This window comes from Saccopteryx bilineata, chromosome 5 (genome assembly GCF_036850765.1).
Source record: "Saccopteryx bilineata isolate mSacBil1 chromosome 5, mSacBil1_pri_phased_curated, whole genome shotgun sequence".
NCBI lineage: Eukaryota > Metazoa > Chordata > Mammalia > Chiroptera > Emballonuridae > Saccopteryx > Saccopteryx bilineata.
Genome location: NC_089494.1, coordinates 68405770 through 68431412, shown reverse-complemented (window position 1 = coordinate 68431412; position 25643 = coordinate 68405770). Strand labels below are relative to the sequence as shown.

The following is a 25643-nucleotide window of genomic DNA, read 5'->3' as shown; positions in this document are numbered from 1 at the left end:
CTGCCTGTTTGCTTGTCTGCTGTTATGAGACTTTTTTTTTTAAACAGAGACAGAAAGAGAGTCAGAGAGAGGGATAGACTGGGACAGACAGACAGGAACTGAGAGAGATAAGCATCAATCATCAGTTTTTCATTGCAACACCTTAGTTGCTCATTGATTGTTTTCTCATATGTGCCTTGACGTGGGGCTACAGCAGACCGAGTAACCCCTTGCTCAAGCCAGTGACCTTGGGTCCAGGTGTGAGCTTTGCTCAAACCAGATGAGCCCAGGCTAAAGCTGGCGACCTCGGGGTCTAGAACCTGGGTCCTCCGCATTCCAGTCCGACGCTCTATCCACTGTGCCACTGCCTGGTCAGGCTGTTACAAGACTTTTAATAAACGAAATGGCCCACCATCCTCTGACATTACAGTTCTTTTACTGTCTTCCCGAATCCAATAAAAACCTGAACCTGCATGTGCCCGGTCACGACAGCAGCGGCCACTGGCCTTACAATGTTAAAATTTGGCCAACTGCAGTGGCCAAAGAAAGGTGTTTTTTTTGTTTTGTTTTGTTTTTTCATTTTTCTGAAGCTGGAAACAGGGAGAGACAGTCAGACAGACTCCCGCATGCGCCCGACCAGGATCCACCCGGCACGCCCACCATGGGGCGACGCTCTGCCCACCAGGGGGCGATGCTCTGCCCATCCTGGGCATCGCCATGTTGCGACCAGAGCCACCCTAGCGCCTGAGGCAGAGGCCACAGAGCCATCCCCAGCGCCCGGGCCATCTTTGCTCCAATGGAGCCTTGGCTGCAGGAGGGGAAGAGAGAGACAGAGAGGAAAGCGCAGCGGAGGGGTGAAGAAGCAAATGGGCACTTCTCCTGTGTGCCCTGGCCGGGAATCGAACCCGGGTCCTCCGCACGCTAGACCGATGCTCTACCTCTGAGCCAACCGGCCAGGGCAGAAAGGTTCTTTTAATAACATAATATAAACATACAAAAAAATTAAAATAGAAAACCCAAATTTCACTTCCCACCTGTAAAGCCAGAAGGCACAGCCAGGGCCACCACCACAGCCGCCCGGCCCATGCAGGTTCACATTGGATTTGGACAGTCGGTAAAGAAACAACGGAGTCAAAAACTGATGGGCTGTCATCTTTAATCCTAGCTTGCACCCGGTGGGCAAGTAAAAACACACACTGGGCTCCAAGGCCCACTCACATTCAGTGCTCACAAAGCCACTGACTTATCCGAGTTTCCTAGAATCAAAGGTTTCTAGCTCACCAGCTTTATTCTCCTCAGTTCCCCATCTCCTTCCTTATCCCAGATACAAACTCTGCAAAAACTGGCATCTCACTCAGCACTCCGCTATCTTGGCTGCTTTTCCTGGCCTCCTCCACATGGCCTCCTTCCACTGCTGGCTCTACTCTCTCTGTTCTCTCATGCTAATCTCAGGAACCAAGAGCCCAAACTCTCGTTCTACCCCCATTTTATATTGTAGCTTCACAATCTCTAATCCAATATACAAAGTAGGGAAGTCCCTAATACAAAGTCACTTCTCTGAGGCATGATTGGATTGTACCACCCCACATCAAAAAGGGTGGGAAAGGCTTAATCCCAAAACCAAGCCCCAGGCTACAAGGATTCTCAACACACATTAATATCACCTGGGTGACGGCCTCCTCATGGGCAGCGTAATCTTTAACAAAGTGAGCATAATACATTTTATCTGCCCAACAGCACCACTACAAATTCAAAAGTTATGCCACATTTGCTCAAGAGACATGGGTCTCCATTGCTCTGGATTTTCCCCACCTGTTTCAAGGAGGAATGTCTGAAAGGTGAAATGGCCAACACCAGGTGCACAGAAAACAATGGAAAAAGCAATGTGCCCGGGTAATTCTCTGACAGGCCATTCAGTCTCTGAAAAGTCAATAGCAGGCAGGGCTATGAGTCAATTTTTCAAAGTTTATCATGGCTAATTGAAAATTTTGCTGACTATATCAAGGTTTATATTGCATCCAAAATTGAGAAACTTGAAAATCTTTACAGCAGAAAAGTACAAGACCAACCAACAGCCGACTGAAGTCTGAACAACGAGGACCAGGTCAGAAGGGAAAGCAGCCAGTGCCGACCGGGGGCTGCCCTCCCAGGGACTGTCTGCAGGAGACCTGGGGCTGGGTGGCCAAGGGAGCCCGTGACCAGGTTAGGCATTGCACCTCTCCGGGCTTCAGTTTCATCATTGGTTTAAGAAACAAAAACTATCTACATTTACTGACTATACTGTAGTACTGCTGACTACATTATACCAAGAACTTTTCTGTGCATTATCTTTTTTATTATATACAGCTTTATTGAGATAGAACTAACCTATCCTACAGTTTGCCTATTTGAAGTGTACAAGTCAATGGTCTTTTAGTACATTCACACAATTATGCAACCATCACGATAATCAATTATAGAAGGAAATTTAATCAACCCCAAAAAGAAACCCCCTGCCCATTAGCAATTGCTCCACACTTCCCCATAGCCTCCAGCACTGGACAAACACTAACCTACTTTCCGTCTCTATGGAATTGCCTATTCTGGACATCTTACATAGTACCACACAATATAGCTTTTTCCATTCATTAGCTGATGATATTTGGGTTGTTTCCACTTTGGGCTCTTATAAATAATGTGGCTATGAACATTCATGTCCAAGTTTGGGTGTTTTCTCCTCAGGATGTATATAGGAGTGGAAGTTCTGAATCATGTTAACCTATTGAGGAACTGCCAGACTCTTTCTCCAAAGCAGTTGCATCATTTGTTTCCACCAGCAATGTATGAAGCCTCCAGTTTCTTCACATCCTTGTCAATACATGTTATTATCTGTCAGTTTGATTATGGCCAACCTATTGTGTAGGGAACCACCCATCTAATCTTGAACCTCTATGACCTGGATTGGGGAACTTTAATTAAAAGCCCTGAGTGAATGTCCCTTGGATGCAAACACCAAGAAGCTGTGGGAATGAGTGACCTTCGTTCAGACACAAAGGAATGCATGTGAATGAGTTTTAGAAAATTAGCCTGGAGATTCTAGATCCATGATGGCAAACCTTTTTAGAAAAACTGCCCACTTTTGCAGTGCTGGTCAACCTGGTCCCTCCCGCCCACTAGTGGACGGTCCAGCTTTCATGGTCGGCCAATGGTGGCACCATTTGGTTGCTCTGCTACCGCCCACCATGAAAGCTGGAATGCCCACTAGTGGGCGGGAGGGACCAGGTTGACCAGCAATGCAAAAGTGGGCGGTTTTTATAAAAAAGTTCGCCATCACAATTCTAGATTGCCCCTTCCTTTGTGCTTTTTAATTAGCAAAAGTAAAAGGATGCACTGGCCCAAATTAGCCCTTCCTCCATGTCAGCAAAAAGTCCATTAGTCATTCTTTCCCCTTATCACCTAATCTCCCTCCCCTGTAATCCTGTGACCTCTGTTCTACTTCTGATCAGTAAAAGCTGAGGGAAAGGAAATGCAGGAGGTCTTCTTTGTATCCCTTGGCAGGCCTCCTCCTCCTCCTCCTCCTGACATCCGTTTGTGTACTGAGTAGGTTTTTTCCACTGGACACTGGTAGTTCCCAGCGGGCTGGAGTACTACACTATTGGGTATGAAGTAGAATCTCACTGTGGTTTTGATTTGCATTTCCCTTTCTTGCATTACCTTATTTAATCCTCATGACAACCTGAGGAGGTAAGAACCAGTCCTAATTCCTATGTGGTAAACAAGGAAACGGTGTATTGGAGAGGTTATGTGGCAGACTCAAAGTCAGAGTCACATGCAAACTCTGCACCCTGCCGACCCCCTCTCCCCCAAGATGTCCTGCACAACTACAAGGGCTCACAGGATCCTAGGAAGGTTGAATAGGACTGCCCCTCAAGGGCCTTCCAGCTGTGACCTTCTGGGATCATGAATTTATAGTTTAAAAACCGCTGCTCTAGGTCCACTTTCCTTCCCTTCGGCCTCACTATCGGGAATATTTGGACCTCCTCTAAGCCAGAGGTTTGTGTTCTAATCGTAACGATAATGAGGTTACAGCCTTATCACACTGGGCTCAGAACCAAACCTGGGGTTCACCTCAAGCTAGTACAAAGGTCTTAACATTGTGTTTAAACCATAGAAAATTGCCTGTATTCAACCTTTTGTAACTCTAGAGATAGCAATTTCATGTTTCATGTGCAATTGTGTGAACTAACCTGACTCCTGGGCTTTCTCTTACTTTCCTACCCTGTTGTCCCTTTACCTCCTTTTTGTCTTCTATCAAACCAGTTGTGTCCAGCCCATTGTCGGCATCTTTGTAAACCATCTCAAATCTTCTCTGAAACAAAGTGGAGTAGTAGTAAAGAAATAAACACACCACAATGTCCTTAAGTAGGCTTCTAAACAGCCCCCAGCTATAGGCCCTTTCATTCAAAGGTGTATTTTCTTAAGCAAACTGTTCTCCAAGAACAGAAAACCTTCTTCTTCTCAGTCCCCTGATAGGAGGGAAATGTTTTTATAATATCCTAAGTTCGGCAAGCTTTCCAACAGTGCTTGGGGAAGGAGCAGACTGGCAGTTACTGCCTAGCAGAACGAAAGGGAGGAAGCAGGCATTCGTCTGTACACTCGTGAATACACGCAAAGGTTATTTCTCCTACAGTATCTCTTTGAGATGTTTTTCCTTCTCTTTAACGTAATAAAATTGCTTGATACTTTTTGATGACTGAATGCTGCTACTGAAGGCACCAGTTATTAGAATCTGACAGCTGCCTCAAAACAAAAACCTTACAACTTCTGTGAACTTTCTTCCTTTTACAACTATTTCTTTAGATCCCACACTGTGTACCCATGATCCAACGCGACACTTGCAGGGCAGAGATTTCACCTTACCTGAGGAGATACTGCACTAGTGCCAACGGCTGTGCTGACTCGAAAGAAAACTACTATACAGACCACAATGCCAATCGCTCAGCACTGACTAAAACAATGCCAGTCACTCAGCACTGACTAAAACAAAGCCAATCGCTCAGTACTGACTAAAACAATGCCAGTCACTCAGCACTGACTAAAACAATGCCAGTCACTCAGCACTGACTAAAACAATGCCAGTCACTCAGTACTGACTAAAACAATGCCAGTCACTCAGCACTGACTAAAACAATGCCAGTCACTCAGTACTGACTAAAACAATGCCAGTCACTCAGCACTGACTAAAACAATGCCAGTCACTCAGCACTGACTAAAACAAAGCCAATCGCTCAGTACTGACTAAAACAAAGCCAATCGCTCAGTACTGACTAAAACAATGCCAGTCACTCAGCACTGACTAAAACAATGCCAGTCGCTCAGCACTGACTAAAACAAAGCCAATCGCTCAGCACTGACTAAAACAATGCCAGTCACTCAGCACTGACTAAAACAAAGCCAATCGCTCAGTACTGACTAAAACAAACCCAGGTTGGGGTTCAGAAACTACTGCGTAGTCATTAAAAATTATACAGAATCACTCCAGCTGACGTGATGGGAAAGCGCTACCTCTTTTACTGAAGAAAAGCAAACAGTTTTATATGCCAAACAGTTATAATAGGGTCTAAGAAGTATAAAACTGTTCACAACCACATGAACGTGTGTGTGTGTTTATCTGTGTGTTTTGTGTGTGTGTGTGTGTGTGCATAGAGATAACTGACAGAACATGTAACCAAATGTCAAGAGTAGTTATTTCTGGATAGTGATACTTCAGGGAGTTTTTATACATCCGAGTCTTTTTTTTCCCTCAAATAAGCAGGTATTATTTTTTTTACCAAAACAACAAATCTATTTTCCTCAGTAGATTAAGAAAGAATCCCACAATGTGCAAAGCACTATCCTAGGCATTAAAAAGGGATGTAAAATGAGACAAGGAAAGCGAAGAGCTCTCAAACAGCTGATGATCCTGCCTGAAAGGAAAGCCTGTTGCCAAAGAAACAACTAGACTGCAAGGAGTATGAGGTGGGCTTTCGACAGGAGCACAGAGCACACAGACCATAAAAACTCAGAAAAGAAGGCGGCATGAACTATGACGCCATGAGCCTGTAAGAAAGAGGGTTTCCTGCGTGTTTGGGAAGAAATTGTGAAGGTGTAGAATAGGCTGCAAAGAAGTAATGTTTTCAGAAATTCAGAAAATTGGTGAAAATCTATATATTTTTCAGGGTCATTAATTAGGTTTCCTAATTACTTTAGCTGAAGCTTAGCATTTTGACTGAATAATGGGAAAGGAGAGTTTGAAAAACCATAGTGTTTTGGAAGACAATTTGGCATCTACCAAAATTATACACACCTATACCCTTTGAGCTTGCATTTCTAGTTTGAGTATTTATCCTACAGAAAAACTTACATGCATGCAAAATGACATGGATACAAGAGTAATTAATGAAGCAATGCTTGTGATTGCAAAAGTTTGAAAGCACCCAGATGTCCAACAGGAGGGAACTGGTTAAATAGGTCTTACACTAGAATATTAGGTAGCAATAAAAAAAGAATGAGGAAGGTGATATAAAAGACGTGGATATATTCAATGAAAAAAGGCAAGGCAAGAAATTGCATAATATGTTGCCTTCTGGGGTTAAAATGAGTAAAAACCAAGTCTGTATGGTCAGACTGGGCGGATTCACATATGAGAAACAATTTCAAAAAGGTGACTCCAGCTGTGGTAGGCAGGCTGGATTTTCAAAGTGCTTCTTCACTGCAACCTCTAGTCACTGCCAGATAATTCATTAATAGAAGGAAAGAGAACCCTACTCATTTCTATGAACTTTACAGATTTCCCATGATCTTTTCCAATCTGATTTTCAGTGGGAACAAAACAAGGCCTCTGCTCCATTAGGTACATACAACCTTACTCAATGGTTCAGAAAACTGCAAACCAGCTCTGGCCCATGCAGGTACCGTGAAGTCATTTTATAAAACAACAGAGTCAGCAGATCAGGCCTGTGACTCCCTTCTTTCATTGGGCACACTTCAGGAAACCCCCACAGTGTGATGTGATCTAATTGGCATAAAAATAAAGGGTCTTGGGAAAGGGACTTTGGGCTTGTAAGTCAATTTTAAATGCAAGCTGGGACTGACAAGGTGTAGCTATAAAACCCGCAGAATTAAAGGGAAAATTTTAAATATGCAAACACCATTTTTTTGAGGGGCTCACATCTGCAGGAAATACCAACTGTGCCTTTTAGAAGGATTGCATAAAGTGGTACACATTTAATTGAGATTTTTAAAGCCAGGGTTTGCAGGATTCATAACCGAAAGGGCAAGACCTTGTGTGAGTAATGACTCCAATTATGGGAGAAATGAAACCGGCTGTGTCCTACTGAAGGGCTGCATTATTCTAGAACCTCACGTTAGCACTGAAATTTAAGATAAGAATGCTGTCTTCCTTTACAGAACAATGAGGGTTTTGTTCAAGGTAGTCCCGCCTCGCAATCCCAGTGCATGGATTTTGAGAACAGTAATATATCAAGAGTCCAATATATTTCTAAAGTAATGATACTCTCTGTGGAGGCAAGATTGCATAATATTTTTAAAACATTAGCTTTAGAACCAGACTGCCTCCATACAAATCCCCCCATCTAACACCAGCTGTGAGACTCCAGCTAAATTACAACACAAGCACCAGAGTTTCCTTACTGCAATACAGAGATATATCAGCACCTGCCTTATCAGGATCTTGTGACGATTCAATGAGAAAATGCCAGTCAAGCACACGGCACAGTATTTGGTTTAGTTTAAGCTCAATAAAGATAGACTGTTATTGTTACTATTCTTGTTATTGTTATGGTTACCTCACTTCCTACTGGCTATACATGGGTATATTAGAACTAAAATTTGAAAGACTATTCCAGATTAAGTTGTCCCTGGGTTAGAGTTTAACACTATAATCCAGAACTACATGGAAACCATGATAATATAAAACTCACTCAAAAATAGTTAAGGAATCATTTTGATGATCTGCTACTTTTATAATAGATGAGTCACTGGGAGAATGGTAAATTATTTCATATAAAATGGCTTTACCTTTAAAAAATTATATCTCGGTTATTTTACCATAAACATCTATTTAGCATTCCAGACACTGCTTACAAAATACTTTAAAAGTAATCATTAGTTAACTTCATGGCTATTAAATTGAAAATCAGAGGGTGACTGCAATTTTATCCTCAGGCTTTATTCTCAAATATTGCAACCTGTGCTTTTTTCTGATTCTAATTCTCAGATGAATAACTTCACAACATGATGGATTGGTCTTTTAAAAACCCTTAGGTCGCCTGACCTGTGGTGGCGCAGTGGATAAAGCGTCGACCTGGAAATGCTGAGGTCGCCGGTTCGAAACCCTGGGCTTGCCTGGTCAAGGCACATATGGGAGTTGATGCTTCCAGCTCCTCCCCCCTGTCTCTCTCTCCCTCTCTCTCTCCTCTCTAAAATGAATAAATAAAATAAAATAAATTTAAAATTAAAAAAAAAAAAACCCTTAGGTCTTGAACTTGGGGGCTCGCCTGTAATCCCGCTTGCCACAGGGAAACCTTTTGGCAATCTGGAGGTTTCCAGATGTCTCACCTCACTTACCACGAACCTACTTGAGAGAAGAAAGCATCTGTCTTACAAGACATTAGGCTAATTAATCTTATTGCTAGGTAAGCACCATCTCTGTCTGTCAGCCTTTGTAAAGCACTTAGTGTGGGATCTGGCCAGGTAGCTCAGATGGTTAGAGCATTGTCCTGATACCCCAAGGTTGTGAGTTTGATCCCCTGTCAGGACACATACAAGAATTAACCAATGAGTGCATAAAAAAGTTAAACAACAAATTGATGTTTCTTTCTCTCTCTCTAAAATTAATTTTAAAAATTAAAGCATTTAAGTGTGAAATTGCTCAAGCACCTCTTCTTATGAGGGAGCAGCCATCAAACAAAGGAAATCTTTCCTCAGACTCACCACCTGACCTTTAAAAAAAACAATTCACATTTATGTATCTACATTCAATTTTGGAACACACAAACTGCTCTGCATAATATCTGGACTTTTGTTTGCCTTGAAGTTACACTGAACATTAAAATAAATATACTTGTAAATAAAATCCAAACTGTGGGACAGTATTGGGAATTTTACTCACACATTGTTTATTAATCCACCATAGTGGTAATAACTACCGTAATACTGTTCTTCATGACTACGTCCTATGACCACACATAAAGAAACATTCATATACTTGCCTAAGCTTCGGGTCAAGGGCCAAAGAATCACTCACTTTATAGTGACTTCTGCTCTTAGAACAGTAATACCATTTTTGACAAATCCAGTTGGTGTGTCCCAATGTGTGCAGTCAAAACTTTTCAAACCAGCCACTTTTTAATATTCTCTTCCTAATTTGACACAATTGTTTCAACAACCTTGAGGAAATCTTACTTAGTACAGAATGTGTTGGAGGAGCTGATAACATGGCATGATGGGCAGCTGACCTGTGAGCTGGCCCCAGCCTTTGGGAGGCTCCCCACCAGACCCCACCCTCTGCTTAGAATGCACCCTTTCCCCGCTATTCCACAGTGGAAGCAGTTCTCAAGGTCACAGCCTAGAGAGAGGCATGTGTTGTGGAGACTATCTGGATGGTATACATGATTGAACCCCATTAACTTTTAAGATTCCAGCAGGCAGGGTGAAAAGCTACTCATTCCATGAGCGCCCAAGACAAGCCTGTGGAGTGTTGCCTTATTAAACCTGCCCTCTATCAATCTGCAGTGATCTGCCTCTCTCTTCGGTCTCTTCCTGCCCTTTGAGTTTGGGGGCCAGTTTCAGATTTCACCCAGGAAGCTCCCGAAGCAACAACATGACACTTAAATGATCTGTAACACACTTTCTAAAAGATCTCTGGCGTTACTGAACTGTATTCATAACTGCTGCAGCTAAATGCGATTATCAAATCAAGAAACAGCACAGTCTGCAATGCCTTGACCCCGCCAGGAAGCAACCTTTGATCCACTTCTAGAAAACTGCCTCTCTCCCGTATTCCTCCACTGCAGTTCAGCAATGATGCAGCACTTTTACTAACACTCCAGAATTTAAAAGACTCCGGGGGCAGAAAGGTTGCTCCTTCCTTCAGAAGGCCTCTTCTTTGGTCTGTCAGAAGCAAGGAATCTCTACTAAACTCATTAACCCTTCTGAAGAAATCAATGCTTTACTGATGCATATTTAAATACATATTGTGAACATCTCATTTCTATAGTACAACCAGAACAGAAGTACACTCTGTGTTGGAACACTATGCCCTTTTATTCTAGGTGAAGTATAGAACATTAGCTTTTAAGGAAAAATTAGGAAATAACAAAAGCTAAATATGCTGCACACTTACTCTGTATTATGTGCTAATTTGAGTCACAAGCACTCAGTGAAACAGGTACCGTATTACTATCCCCCCATTTTTCAGCAGGAAATTGAGCTTTGAAGAAGACAGGTAGCTGGTCCACTGTTCAACCTTTAATGAACAGAGGTGCCGTAACTCCTCTTTTACGGTGATGTTATCTGTTATTTGATACACACAACTGTATATATGTACCATACACATAAGTTATGTCCTAGTTCTAGACACAACTGAATTTTCTGTCACTTACCTCTTTTAAAAAAAATAGTATGATCTCAACTACATACCCCTAAGTAGATTATCATTAGTTTTGCTTGTTTTTGAGCTTTATAAAAATGGCATCATTCTGACTACAGTATTCTGCAGAGTGCTTATTTTCTTAATATTACATTTCTGTACCGTAACTGTTCATTTTCACTGCTGTATGGTATTCAAATGTGTGGGTACACAATATTTTATCATTCTGCTGCGTAAGGATATCTTGGTTATTTCCTTACACTTAATACAATTACAAACACTGCCTTCTGAACATTGTCGTAAATGTCTCCTGGCATGGTGTGCAGAGTCTCTGGATATGGAATTCTCTCAGTATATAATTGCTGGGCTATAAGATATAGAAATATAATTTATAAAGAAGGTGCCACATTCTCTTCCAAACTGGTTATACTACTTTCCACTCCCCCGGTAATTGTAAGAGGTGCAGTAGGTCTGTGCCCTCAAACAAAATATGGTAATTACCGGGCTCCTTAATTTTTGCTGCTCTAATAGGGTGTTGTTTTTCCGGTTGAGGTTGATATGTCTGATAGCATGTAGTTTATTTTAATCTGTGCTGAAACTGTAGCCTAATTTGTTTGTGGTATCTTTTTTGTTCTTTCAAATTTCACCAATTTTTGCTCATGCTTTATTAACTCCTACCTTCCATTTTCTTCAAATTAACAGTTTTTTTCCAATTCAGACATACCACCGATAACATCTCGATATGTTTCTGGGCCATTTACTTGTATATCTTCACCTGGGAAATGGCTGTTTGTGTATTTATGTTCATTTTTTCTATGATAAGAATTTCTCTGTATATTTTAAGTACCAAGCACCTGTTTGCTGTATGTCTTAAAAACAGCTTTGCCCAGGTCAAGTTTTATCTTTCTGTTAAACAAAAAGGTATCCTCTGATAAACAGCAGTCCTTCATTTTAATGCAAGTGACTTCAGCAGTCTTTTCTTTTACTGATAGACCTTCTGATTCTTGTTTAAGAAAACCTTCCCTGCTCCAAAGTAAGGTTTTTTCCTTAAAAGTTTTAAACGTTTGTCTTTATGTAAAATTTTTAATTAGTTAGGAATTAAGTTATCTGAAAGGTGTAGGATAGGATTTTTTTCCATATGGATGTATATCTTGTCCTAAAACTATTTAGTACTTAATACAATAGTTCCTTTCTCCACAGACCTGCAGTACATCTCTGCCATACAGCAAGGCTCTGTTTCTGTGCTCTTTGTTTTATTTCATTAATCATTTCCTCTTCCCAATATCACAATATCATGTGGAGTGATGCTGTATATTCTTAAACCTTTGTTAGTAAAATAAATTCTAGAACTAGCCTGTCACGTTTCTCGAAAATCTGATTTGGAACAACAATGACTCTATCAATCAATTTGAGAATAAATGATTTCCTTATTACACTGAGTCTTATTGATGAGTATAATTTTCTGTCCAGTTTTTAGGTTTTCTTCAATATCTCCTAAAGAAGTTTTATACTTTTCCTACCTGAATTTCTTAAATACCTGTATTAGATTCATTTAATAAGGTCCTAGAAATAATAAACAATATCCTCTTCTGTTAACCTTTAGGACTACTCAAATTTTCTTGTTTCTTGACCCACTTTTCGTAAGTTACATTTTTCTTAAAATGTATGCATCTCCTCTAGATATATGGCATATATTAAGTCGCAGCATTATTCTATTTATTTATTATTTATTTATTTATTTTTGTGACAGAGACAGAGAGAGGAACAGACAAACAGGAAGGGAGAGAGATGAGAAGTATCAATTCTTTGTTGCGGCTCCTTAGTTGTTCATAGATTGCTTTCTCATATGTGCCTCGACTGGGGGGTTCCAGCAGAGCAAATAACCCCTTGCTCAAGCCAGCAACCATGGGCTTCAAGCCAGAGACCTTTGGGCTCAAGCCAGCGACCTTGGGCTTCAAGCCAGACCTTTGGCTCAAGCCAGCGACCTTGGGCTTCAAGCCAGACCTTTGGGCTCAAGCCAGCGACCATGGGGTCATGCCGATGATCCCACGCTCAAGCCAGATGAACCCATGCTTAAGCCAGCGACCTCAAGGTTTGGAACCTGGGTCCTTCGTGACCCCATTATACGCTCTATCCACTGCGCCACAGCCTGGTCAGGCTAGTCACAGCATTATATCCTTTTGTTTCAAGTTTCTCTAATTTTTACTCATGCCTTTATCAACTCCTTTCTTCTCACTTTACTTTTTCCCAAAGGTTCCTTTAATGTAGGTCTTTTCAGTATCAACTTTCTCGTTTTTATTCAAATTAAAATCTTTGTTTCTTCCTCATCTTGAAAATCTCAATTTTCTCTAAATACTTTGGAGCTACTGTTATTCCTCTGACCACGGGCGCTGATTGCTGCTGTTGAGGCATCACTATTCCCTAACAGGTGACCCATTCTACTTCTCTACCTGATCTTAAGATCTTCCTTTTATCTCTTGAGTTCTGCAGTTTTACTTCAAAATACCAAACTGCAGATTTCTTTTTATTTATTTGATTGTTCATAATATTTTTCCTGTTTCGGTGAAATGTTAGCTTTAGTAAATTCTGGAAAATTATTCAAATATTACTTCGCCTGTGTTTTTTCTACGTTCCTCTGAAACTATAATTAATGTCACCATCTCTCATTCTGTCCTCTACATTTATTAACCTCTCTCTCTTTCTCTCGTAAGTTCCATCTTCCTGTCTCTTTCTATTACATTCTTGGTCATTTCCTCTGGTAACCAGGTCTCCTCTCACCTGTGTCTAATCTGTCTAATCACCAATACTTTTTAATCTGACTCCTTCCACTGGGGAGGGGGGGTGTTTATTCTTATTTCTATTATTTTAACAGTTATAAAATTCCTTTCTAAAAGCTGTTTCTTTATCAAATCTGCTAGATCAGTTTCTATATTTTTTGTTCGTTTTCATGATTCTTTTATTTACTTAAATATTCCATATATAATTGTTTACATAGCATAGATAATATAGACAATTCCAATATCTAAATTTCTTTAGGGGCTACCTACATTAGCTGTTTATTTCCAATGTTTTACTTATCTTTAGAGGAAAGTATTCCCTCAAATGAGGGACATTTTGTCAGCTCAATTCGGGAGTCTCAGTCTCCGCTTTCAATTGCCAATATTAAAAATAAGACACTGTGCATGGCTGAATGCCAGGTGAGACACAGCTCCCTTCTCCTGGCACTGCAGAGCTGAGACATCACCCTCACCTGGAACACACCACTCAATGTTAGCTCCTAGCTTTCTCTTTCTTCTTTTGGATCTTTACATATTTTCTCCGCCTTCTGTGAACCCAGAAACACAGCGCAGTCTATGTTTAAGGTAGTATCTAGTTAGTGGCAAGCCCAACTTATTTTCTCACAAGTACACAGTAAAGGAAAAAATACTCTAAAACAAGCAAAATACATTCCAAAAAATGAGCAATTTTCTCTTTATATATTTCAACAGAAGTTTTCAATATTTATTTAAATTCCACTTTCAAATTCTTTTGCACTTCCTAAGGTTCTTGGAAGTTTAAACGTTACTTACCATGTAAGAGCTTTCACTATATTCAATTCCAACAGAAAAAAATCTTCCCTCTTTGCCTCTAAGCACTAAGAGATAAAATATTGAATCTTTATTGGAGTAGTGAAAGACATCTAGCCCAACTTCCAGTAGAGACAAAAATAAATCCTATCATACTTCTTCATTTGGCCAACATCTACTAAGTTCCTATTTCGTCACAGAACTTGATAAACACTGAAAATAAATAGGACAGTCCCTGCTCCTTAATGAACTTACAGTCAACCCTTTTCCAATTTTTACTTATTGATGTTGGATGGGGGGGGGGGGAGAGAGAGAGAGAGAGAGAGAGAGAGAGAAACATTGACTTGTACTTATTTATACATCACTGGTTGATTCTTATAGATGCCCTGACGGGGAATTGAACCTGCAAACTTGGCATACTGGGATGACACTCTAACCAACTGAGCTAGCCAGCCAGGGCCCGTTAATTCTTCTTATTTGTATCACCTAACTTCTGCTTAGGTAATTATATCTATATACTGAACCAGGAGCCAAATTCAGTGATCTAGGTCATGGGCACTGATTAAAAATCCATTTGTTCTCCATAGACAAGGTCAGACCAGTATCTGACAGGTTTAGAATCATCAAACTGAAAACTCTTTAAACTCCTAAGCTTTCTTGAAATCTCCTACATTCAAGGTTTTGAAGTTCCAGATGAGATTTTTTTTTTAAAGCAAGAAAGAGAGAGACAGACAAGGACAAAGAGGCAGGAAGGGAGAGAAATGAGTAGTTATCAACTCGTAGTTGTGGCACCTTGGTTGTTCATTGATTGCTTTCTCAAATGAGCCTTGGTTGGGGGGAGGGGGGCAGGCTCCAGCCAAACCAGTGACCTCTTGCTCAAGCCAGCAACCTTGGGCTCAAACCAGCAACCTTGGGCTTCAAGCCAATGACCTTGGGCTTCAAGCCAGTGAGCTTTAGGCTCAAGCCAGCGACCATGGGGTCACGCCTATTATACCACACTCAAGCCAGCAACCCCGCACTCAAAGATGGTGAGCCCACACTCAAGCCAGCAACCTCGGGATTTCAAATCCTGGGTCTTTAGCATCCTAGGTCGATGCTCTATCCACTGAGCAACTGCCTAGCTAGGCAAAAAGGCACAAAACATTTGGAAGTTATTTCAAAAAATTGTGCACACCTCACTGCAAATAGAGAAAATGCTATTTATACCACATACTGGCTCCAGAACTCAGTGATCCCAAGCCCTGTTCAACTGCCCTGAGGGAAGAGAGGATCAATACTGTGGCTTGCCTGTAACCGGTTCATAGTTCATCAGTGTACTCTGGCCATTCTAGCCACTGGCTAGGAAGTTCTGGTTGAGATGACAGGTAGGGTCTCTTCCACTCCTGTAGGTCCTTCACAACTTTTAATTCCAGTTTATTTAATCTTTAGTTTCCATTATTAGAATCTCTCCTGACATACAAGCTCAAAACTGCTTCCTATCTCTCTCTTCCTTGTCCAAATATAAACTCTCTATCCACATTACTGTATTCCCCACTCTGCACAAAGTAGGCCAAAATCTCATTCATCCATCTTGCCTTGTTAGACTGCCACACACCTTCCTATATTATGCATCAGAGAAACTAGCATTATGAGGATGATAAAAATGAATGCCTACATTAATAATGCTAAAAACGTCAGATCACTCTGAAGACAGATATGCTCACTTTAATAATGAATTTAAGATATATTAAGCAATACCAAAAGAAGCCGTGGTTTAAGAAGATATTGCAGCTCTGCTTCATACCAAATAGTTCAAAGTTTGCTACTGGTGGAATGCAGATAAGATAGCTCTTAATATTTTTTTCGAGAGGAGGGGAGATAGTGAGACAGACTCCCATATGTACCCCATCAACACCATCTTGGGGTGATACTTGAGTACCGAGCTATTTGAGCACCAGAGGCTGATGTGCTCGAACCAGCCAAGCTATCCTCAGCACCTGGGGTCACGCTCGAACCAATCAAGCTACTGGCTGCTGAAGGAGAAGAGGGAGAGAAGGGGGAGAGGGAGGAGGACAGAACAGATGGTTGCTACTCCTGTGTGCACTGACCGGGAATCGAACTCGGGACATCCAAACGCTGGGCCAACGCTCTATCCACTGAGCCACCAGTCAGGGTCGAGACCGTTCTGACATGTAACACCAGGAGGGGTGGCTCCAGTGGAACACAGAGTGTCAATGGCAGAGAGGTGGGACCAGCACTGCCCGAAGGCCAGTGGGCAGAGGGAGAACAGAAGTAGATAAAATAGAGGCATTTAGTTATGTCTGTATGATTAAAAAGCAGGGTTATTAAATATATTTTTGGGAAGTGAGCTTAGTGATATGGTTTCCTTCCAAACCTGGAGACATAGCAGGTGTGTCTCAGGCACTTGCACCTCTACCAGCTGAACGGCATATTAAAGACGCTGAGTCCTGGGTCATGATTTAGACCCACAGAACCTGAGTGTGTGGCCGAGGGGCCTCGGTCTCTGCACAGTAAGTTTCAGAACAAGCAGGCACGAAGTTCCTGTAAGAAAAGGGGACAGGAGACTATTTCTCCAAGTGGCAAATGGCGGAAATGCAGGTGGTAATCCATAGAAATGACATCATTATAGAAAAAGTCAGTGGGAGGAGCTGTTTTGGAGGTCATCTATTTCAGAACACTTTTACTTTGTTATAATCGTTAATAAAAATACACTCAATAGGAAACCTTTCTAATTATAACTTAAAAATTCATAAATAAATGAAGGAATAATAAATCTTACAATTAAAACAAATAACAACTGGGATCTAAATAAACTTCAGTGATATGAAATCCTTAAGGAAACTAGCAAGACAGTGTATGTGTTGGCAGAACAAGAACAAAGAGTTTTATTTGAAGAACAAAGATAAGCTGCTGGGGCTCCAATGAGACAGAAAGAAAAGGAGAGAGTGGGATGAGTCACTAACCTTAGACATTAATTTCCTTAAGAAAACAAAAGACAATCCTCACATGACATTTAAACACTTCCTAATGCTACCTTGTATAACACACAACTCCTTCCTTACCAAACATTCCCTGATGCATGAGGGCAGAAAGAAGGCAAAAGCATTATGGTATCCTAGTTATGTTCCAGATGCTCCATAGGCATTTGATATAAACTGTCATGTTTATATTAGGTTCTGTTCCAGATGCTGCATGAGCATTTGATAAGAAACCATCACATTCAATCCTTACAAAAAACCCTCGGAGGTTGGGACGGTGAGGAAATCAAGGCTCGGAGAAGCCGAGAGACTCACTCGGGGTTCAGAGCCAGCCAAGAGGCAGTGAGAATGTAATTGCAAGGTTATTGTGCCTTTTAAAACATCCTATGTGATGATTCAGGAAAATGAGGTTTCCAACTCTAAAAGCTATAAATGGTTAAGATCACGGGCTCTGAACCGGACACAGTATACAACAAAAGCAAATAAAGAAGGGAAAGCTCAGTACTCCAGCTGTGTGGTGCTGTGCTTCGACTGAGGTGCTAAAACCAGAAGCTCAGGGATGATGGAAAAGGTTTGATCGTTACTCTCAGCCTAGTGGCTGGTGTATCATTTGTTTTTTCTGGACAGGAGAAATTGCAGTGACAGAATAATGAGCAAAAACACCTCTTAACGGTACACACTCAGCCCCGTCCCCCCTCTAAAAACAATTCCCTAATCACGAACAGGCTGCAGAACAGCAGGGCTCCCCACATTTCTCACCACCAATGGCTCTCACACTACTGTTAGTGGCCCTAAGGGGTCAAGACCCTGAGCAGGACCTCCATAAGAAGCTCTATATCCATCAACTTTTAGTACATGGTACATTGTTATTGCATCTCAAGTTACTGAAAGTCTCAAGGTCACAAAAACTGCCAGAATATCTAGAATATTCTCTACCAAAAAAGTACATGTGTGTGTGTGTGGGGGGGGATATATAATAAAACAAATGTAAAGGAATGCATTTCAATACCAAAAATAAATAATAATATTAAATACCATATGCTAGGCACTGAATTTGTGTATCTGTGTGTGTGTGTAAGTAACATATTATTCTACAAGAAAAAGACCAATGACTCAGGCTGGGATTTGAATACAGCATCTTCCATTTTAAACATTTGTAAGCCATTATGCATCAAAAATTATAATGCATATATACTCTTTGACTAACCAATTCTATTCCTAGGAACATATCCTAACAAAATAAGTAAAACTAAATGCAACAATGTATGTACAATATTCACCCCAGTGTGGTTGACAATTTAAAAGCTGCAAACAATAGAAATAATCAGAAAGAACTGATTATTAATTATAGTATTCTTCCAACAGAATATTATGCTGTCATTAAACAGGATGACACAAATGTATGTTTCTGACACAAAAAGATGTCCTCGGGTATCTTAATATGTAAATGCAGGTAGATCACAGAGCCATAAATGCATGATTCCAATTTTGTTTTCTACAGACATGACTCTTTGAGCTAACAGTGAGGTAGGTCTTCTTAGGGTGAAGGTGGCTGACACTTCCAAACAGAGGGGACAACAGTAGGTGCAGGAGCCTTGGGCAAACAGACACATGCAGAACTGAGGCACAAGGCAGGTTTGAAAGATGAGGAAGGGACTAGATTGTGCCAACCACTAAAAGCCCAATTTAGAATTTGATTTTCAACCCAGATGCTCATTGAGACGCTGCTGAACAAACTGCATTTGACAGATGAGGCAGAGAGGGGGTGAGGGATTTTCAGCTGATGACTAGATTACCCAGTAAGTGAGTAGGTCCGGCTGGGCCTGGCTGAATTGCCCAAGCTTGACACTACCTTTAAACAGAGACTTTTGTGGATCCCAGCCTCCAGACCAAGAGACCTATTCCTGGGCTTTTTCACCTCTTTTCAGGCTTGGTTTTGCACCTTCCTTTCTCTCGTTCCCACCTCATACTGCTTTCAGCGGAGAAGAGTCATGGAGAAAGTCCTGGGCCTCAGCACTTGGTCCTTACCCACAAGGGGGCCCTCCAGTCTTAATAAAACAGGACCTTCCCACTTCCTCCCCAAGTGAATTATATCAGCTAACCAACTGGCTGTATAACAACCAAAACAGTTTCAAATGCCCTTGTAAATTTGGATTAAATTAAAAACTACTGTTTGAATTTCTTAGCTCCATTATTGCTTGTTGTACAAGGGCTCCCTTCCTTTCCAAATGTGAGAAAACTGAAAGCTGTTATACACACTCCTGAATCAGTATTAGCATCTGTGAGAGTTTAATGGGAAACTTAGAATATCCTGTATCAAAGTGCAACCTTAATCGGGACTCTTGAATTTTAATTTGTTTTAAAACTGCTTAATTTCAAAGTAAAAAGAAATTACCGAAACAAAAAGCCTGGCCTTAAAAAAAAAACCCTTGCATTTCTATTATAACAATCAAATTGATTAACATAAAACAAGGACCGCCGCCCCTCCTGCCCTGCACTCACACAGTTTTTTAAGCGTGGGTACCGCTCCCTCTGCTGGCCCTGCCACATTTCCCCGAAAGCCCACAACACAGGGGGTCAGGGAGAAAGGAGGGCAAAACGTCTGGGTTCCTTCTACTCACCTGGACTTCTTCCTTTCACAGTTATGCACGAAAGTTCCATTACTTCTATTTCCTTCACTTTTCCTTCTCCAAAATGTCATCTTCATTTTAAAAGATTTACAGGATCATGATATCAAGTTAAATATAGAGGGTTAAGTTTAAATTATTTCCCATAAATGATGGGATAAATAATAGCTAATCCAAAATTAGGAAGTACTAAGAGCTAATTTAAATCTAGTTTTGAAATACCTTCTTAATTAAATGTGGCTTCCGGTGACGGGAAAACTTAATATGCGTGTGTTGGGCAAATAAGTTTGTAAAACTTGTGTTATTTGAACTTGCTCACTTTTATTGTTAAAAATGGCTGCTGCCCATGTGAACAGTGCTGCCAGGTGAAAGTGCTAATTACTTTCCTGCTCGGGAAGGGGGTTTTGTTATGCTAATGCTGCTGGAGGAAGAAAAGAAGCTAAGATGGAAGGGAAGGAGAGAGAGGCCAGCTTTGCAGAGTAAGAAGCCATGTTGGCAGATGGGGAACCAGAGGAGACTAAGCTGGTGGAGGGCCTTTAATTCTAGGAAAACCTGGAAATGTCAGTAGCTGTGTGAGCACTGAATGAGTGGGTTTGGGAGCCCTGTGTGTTTTACTTGCCGGCCATTTGCGAGGCTAGAATAAAGGAACGGCCCACCAGATTTGGCTCCTTGGTTTCTTTACCGTCTGTCTGAATCTAATGGGAACCTGCACGTGAATGGCCACAACTGCAGCAACTACCGGGCCTACAGCATGCTAGCTGGAGAAGAAAATGTCAATACAGAATATGCTAAAGGCCTGGGACTAAATTTTTGCTTTGAAATAATCCAAAGTAGACAATAGACACATGTTAGATAATAAAATCTAACCATTCTACTTTATGATAAGGTGGCAAAGATGAGTTAAATTAATTGGCTCACCCAAGACCCTTAGCGAGTTGGTGATAACAGAGGATTTTAAACCTAAACTTTGAGTCCTAGAGGTGAAATACAATAATGCAGTACCAACTGAAAGGAAATCTTAACTGTTCTTTTAAACTAAAAGCAAGTTTGCTCTGTCTCCCCTCACGCTCTCCCATCAACTCCCACGAAGGCCATCATCACCACGTGACAATCTGCCTTACGGAACTCATCCAAGACACTGTGCTGGGTACTGGGGGCACGAAAAAGAGTACGACACTCTTCCTGCACCCAACGTGCTCACAGTCTGGCACAGAAGGCAAAGTATGAGAATATAAACTGTTTACAACATTAAGTGCAACAAGGGAATTACACCCAAGGTACAGACGAAGGCTGATGAACTCTCTGGAGTCCCAGGGGGACAGTATAAGAAGGCTTCACAGAAGAGGTACTAGACGTATGTAATACACCATATCAACAAAACAAAGAACAAAAACCACATGATCTTATCAATAGATGCAGAAAAGGCTTTCGATAAAATACAACACAATTTTATGTTTAAGACTCTCAACAAAATGGGTATAGAAGGAAAATATCTCAACATGATAAAGGCCATATATGATAAACCATCAGCTAACATCATATTAAATGGCACTAAACTGAAGGCTTTCCCCCTTAAATCAGGAACAAGACAGGGTTGTCCACTCTCTCCACTCTTACTTAATGTGGTACTAGAGGTTCTAGCCACAGCAATCAGACAAGACAAAGAAATAAAAGGCATCCATATCGGAAAAGAAGAAGTAAAGGTATCACTTTTTGCAGATGATATGATCCTATACATCGAAAACCCCAAAGAATCCACAAAAAGACTACTAGAAACAATAAGCCAATACAGTAAGGTCGCAGGATACAAAATTAACATACAGAAGTCAATAGCCTTTCTATATGCCAACAATGAAACAACTGAGAAGGAACTCAAAAGAATAATCCCCTTCACGATTGCAACAAAAAAAATAAAATACTTAGGAATAAACATAACAAAGAATGTAAAGGACTTATATAATGAAAACTATAAACCATTGTTAAGGGAAATCGATAAAGATATAATGAGATGGAAGAATATACCTTGTTCTTGGCTAGGAAGAATAAATATAATCAAGATGGCTATATTACCCAAAGCAATATACAAATTTAATGCAATTCCCATCAAACTTCCAATGACATTTTTTAAAGAAATAGAGCAAAAAATCATCAGATTTATATGGAACTATAAAAAACCCCGAATAGCCAAAGCAATCCTAAAGAAAAAGAATGAAGCTGGGGGCATAACAATACCTGACTTCAAACTCTATTATAGGGCCACGACAATCAAAACAGCATGGTATTGGCAGAAAAATAGACACTCAGACCAATGGAACAGAATAGAAAGTCCAGAAATAAAACCACATATATATAGTCAAATAATTTTTGATAAAGGGGCCAACAACACACAATGGAGAAAAGAAAGCCTCTTCAATAAATGGTGCTGGGAAAACTGGAAAGCCACATGCAAAAGAATGAAACTACAGTCTCTCCCCCTGTACAAAAATTAACTCAAAATGGATCAAAGATCTAAACATAAGACCTGAAACAATTAAGTACATAGAAGAAGACATAGGTACTCAACTCATGGACCTGGGTTTTAAAGAGCATTTTATGAATTTGACTCCAATGGCAAGAGAAGTGAAGGCAAAAATTAATGAATGGGACTACATCAGACTAAGAAGTTTTTGCTCAGCAAGAGAAACTGATAACAAAATAAACAGAAAGCCAACTAAATGGGAAATGATTTTTTCAAACAACAGCTCAGATAAGGGCCTAATATCCAAAATATACAAAGAACTCATAAAACTCAACAACAAACAAACAAACAATCCAATAAAAAAATGGGAAGAGGATATGAATAGACACTTCTCCCAGGAAGAAATACAAATGGCCAACAGATATATGAAAAGATGCTCATCTTCTTTAGCTATTAGAGAAATGCAAATCAAAACGGCAATGAGATACCACCTCGCACCTGTTCGATTAGTTGTTATTAGCAAGTCAGGTAATAGCAAATGTTGGAGAGGCTGTGGAGAAAAAGGAACCCTCATACACTGTTGGTGGGAATGTAAAGTAGTACAACCATTATGGAAGAAAGTATGGTGGTTCCTCAAAAAACTGAAAATAGAACTACCTTATGACCCAGCAATCCCTCTACTGGGTATATATCCCCAAAACTCAGAAACATTGATACGTAAAGACACATGCAGCCCCATGTTTATTGCAGCATTGTTCACAGTGGCCAGGACATGGAAACAACCAAAAAGCCCATCAATAGATGACTGGATAAAGAAGATGTGGCACATATACACTATGGAATACTACTCAGCCATAAGAAATGATGACATCGGAACATTTACAGCAAAATGGTGGGATCTTAATAACATGATACGAAGCGAAATAAGTAAATCAGAAAAAAACAGGAACTGTATTATTCCATACGTAGGTGGGACATAATAGTGAAACTAAGAGACATTGATAAGAGTGTGGTGGTTACGGGGGGGAGGAGGGAATGGGAGAGGGATAGGGGGTGGGGAGGGGCACAAAGAAAACAAGATAGAAGGTGACAGAGGACAATCTGATTTTGGGTGGTGGGTATGCAACATAATTGAACGACAAGATAACCTGGACTTGTTATCTTTGAATATATGTATCCTGATTTATTGATGTCACCCCATTAAAAAAATAATTATTAAAAAAAAAAAAAAAAAAGAAGAGTTACTAGACGTGGGACGATACAAGTTCGGGGAGAAGCTTTCTAAACAGAGGGACCAGTACACATGCACCTTTGCAGAAGACTCATGTGAGAACTTCAGGAGTGTGCTGGTAAAAATGTAGAACCAGTAATTTTCTCAGGGTGTCTGTTAACGGTGAGATGGCAAGTGGCCGAGAGAAAGGCTAGAAGAGGTGGCCAGAGTATAGATCACAGGAGCCTGGACTGGTCCTTTCCCTACAGGTGATGTGGACACCTCATCTATAGGCAGCAGGAACTTGGAACTTATCCTATAAAGAACAAGAAGCCATGGAAGAATTTTGAACCAAGGATAAGGCATAATCATACTATTAGTTTTCATTCAACCAATAAGGCTCTAACTTTATACTAGTTTTTCTGCAACTTTAGCCAATTTCCTTTCCATTCTTCCTGCTGTATCTACTTTAGGAGAAAAAGCATGCTAGTAGTATGAGAGCAATCTGGGAAGGTGAATGCAGGCAAACCACCTCTGTGGCCGTCTGCCATCATCTGTTATCAGTGCTGCTCGGTGAACACTGCGTGAGCCCGCACCTGAGGGCTTCTCTGGGCACATGTTGGTTAAGTTTCAGGAAAGTCAGCTGATGCACACAAGCTTTGGAAAGAGCAAATTTCCAAAAGGCAAAAAGAAAAGTCACATAATGCATTTGAACACACAGATCTCAAATACATATCTAACTAGATGTGAAATAAGGCCACTGATTTTGCCTATTCATTTCCAATAAAAGAAAGCAATAAAGCCCTGGCTGGTTGGCTCAGTGGTAAAGTGTCCATCTGGCATGTGGAAGTCCCAGGTTTGATTCCCAGTCAGGGCACACAGGAGAAGTGACCCTCTGCTTCTCCACCCCTCCCTAATCCTTCTCTCTCTCTGTCTCTCTCTCTTCCCCTCCCACAGCCATGCCTCAATTGATTCAAGCAAATTGGCCCAGGGCGCTGAGGATGGCTCTATGTTATCACCTTAGATACTAAAATAGCTCAATTGCTGCACAATGGAACAGTGGCCATAGATCAGCGGTTCTCAACCTGTGGGTCGCAACCCGGCAGGGGTTGAACGACCAAAACACAGGGGTCGCCTTACGCCATCGAAATACATATTTTATTTTAAAATGTATTGTATAAAGATATGTATTTTCCGATGGCTTTAGGCGAACCGTGTTTTTGTCTTTCAACCCCCGCCGGGGTCGCGACCCACAGGTTGAGAACCGCTGCCCTAGATGGACAGAGAATCACCCAGTAGGGGGCTTGCTGGGTAAATACTGGACAGGTGCATGCGGGAGTCTGTCTCTCTGCCTCCCCACCTCTCACTTAATTAAAAATTAGAGAAAAGAAAAAGAAAGAAAGCAATCAGTTCTCTACAAACTACAGTTGTACAAAGAGTACCACTCACAATACTATTCACAAAAATCTATGTCATTATTTTTAAGTTTCTGAAAATGGAGCTATAAGATCTGTAAAAATTTAAAAAGCTCTCTCAAGCAACTGGTGTCTTTAAAAGATACTTCAATCTGAAAATACAAATGTTCCCCCTAAATGGGACTACCAGGGCCAGCAAATCACAATTTCCAGAGTGGATTCTTTAGGCTAAACATCAAATGCCACCAGAAAGGGGCCACGTACCCAGAGTATATGTATTTTTAACTTCAATTCAGCAATTGAATTGAAAGTAATTTATGTTGCTTTTTCCACTTGTTCTTTCCTATGTCCTTACCTCCACCTCATTCATCCTCAGCATGAACACCGGTCAAGCTGCTTACAGAGGCACAGGGCAAAAGGAAAAAAATCTACAACAGCAAGGGTTTTCACAGACCAGTAAGCAATCCCTGTCCACAGAATCTTAGAGAAAATAAACTATGCTGATAGCACCCTCTAGTGTCCAAAAGCACTTCTTTGACCAAATGAACTCGACATTCTAAACAGACTAAAATAACGCATTTAGAATAAAAATGAACGAAAAGAGCCACAGGCTTACACTAGCGGAACATCTGTACCAGATACCGACCCAGTTAAACCAACAACCTGAACTTCTCTGGCCACCTGTTCCCTTTAAAATGGGAAAAATAACTTTAACCAGCACAGTCCTCCTTCCTCCTGCACGTGAGTTCCTCAGTGAGATCCACCACCACCTCGTGGGCT

At 40.9% G+C, this 25643-nt stretch overlaps 1 protein-coding gene across 4 annotated transcripts in view; it reads right to left on the bottom strand.

Annotated features, from left to right (window-relative positions):
* Window positions 1-25643, bottom strand: part of STK39 (serine/threonine kinase 39) — a 335094-nt gene that overhangs the window by 171406 nt on the left and 138045 nt on the right. The gene's annotated exons all lie outside the window — the stretch shown is intronic.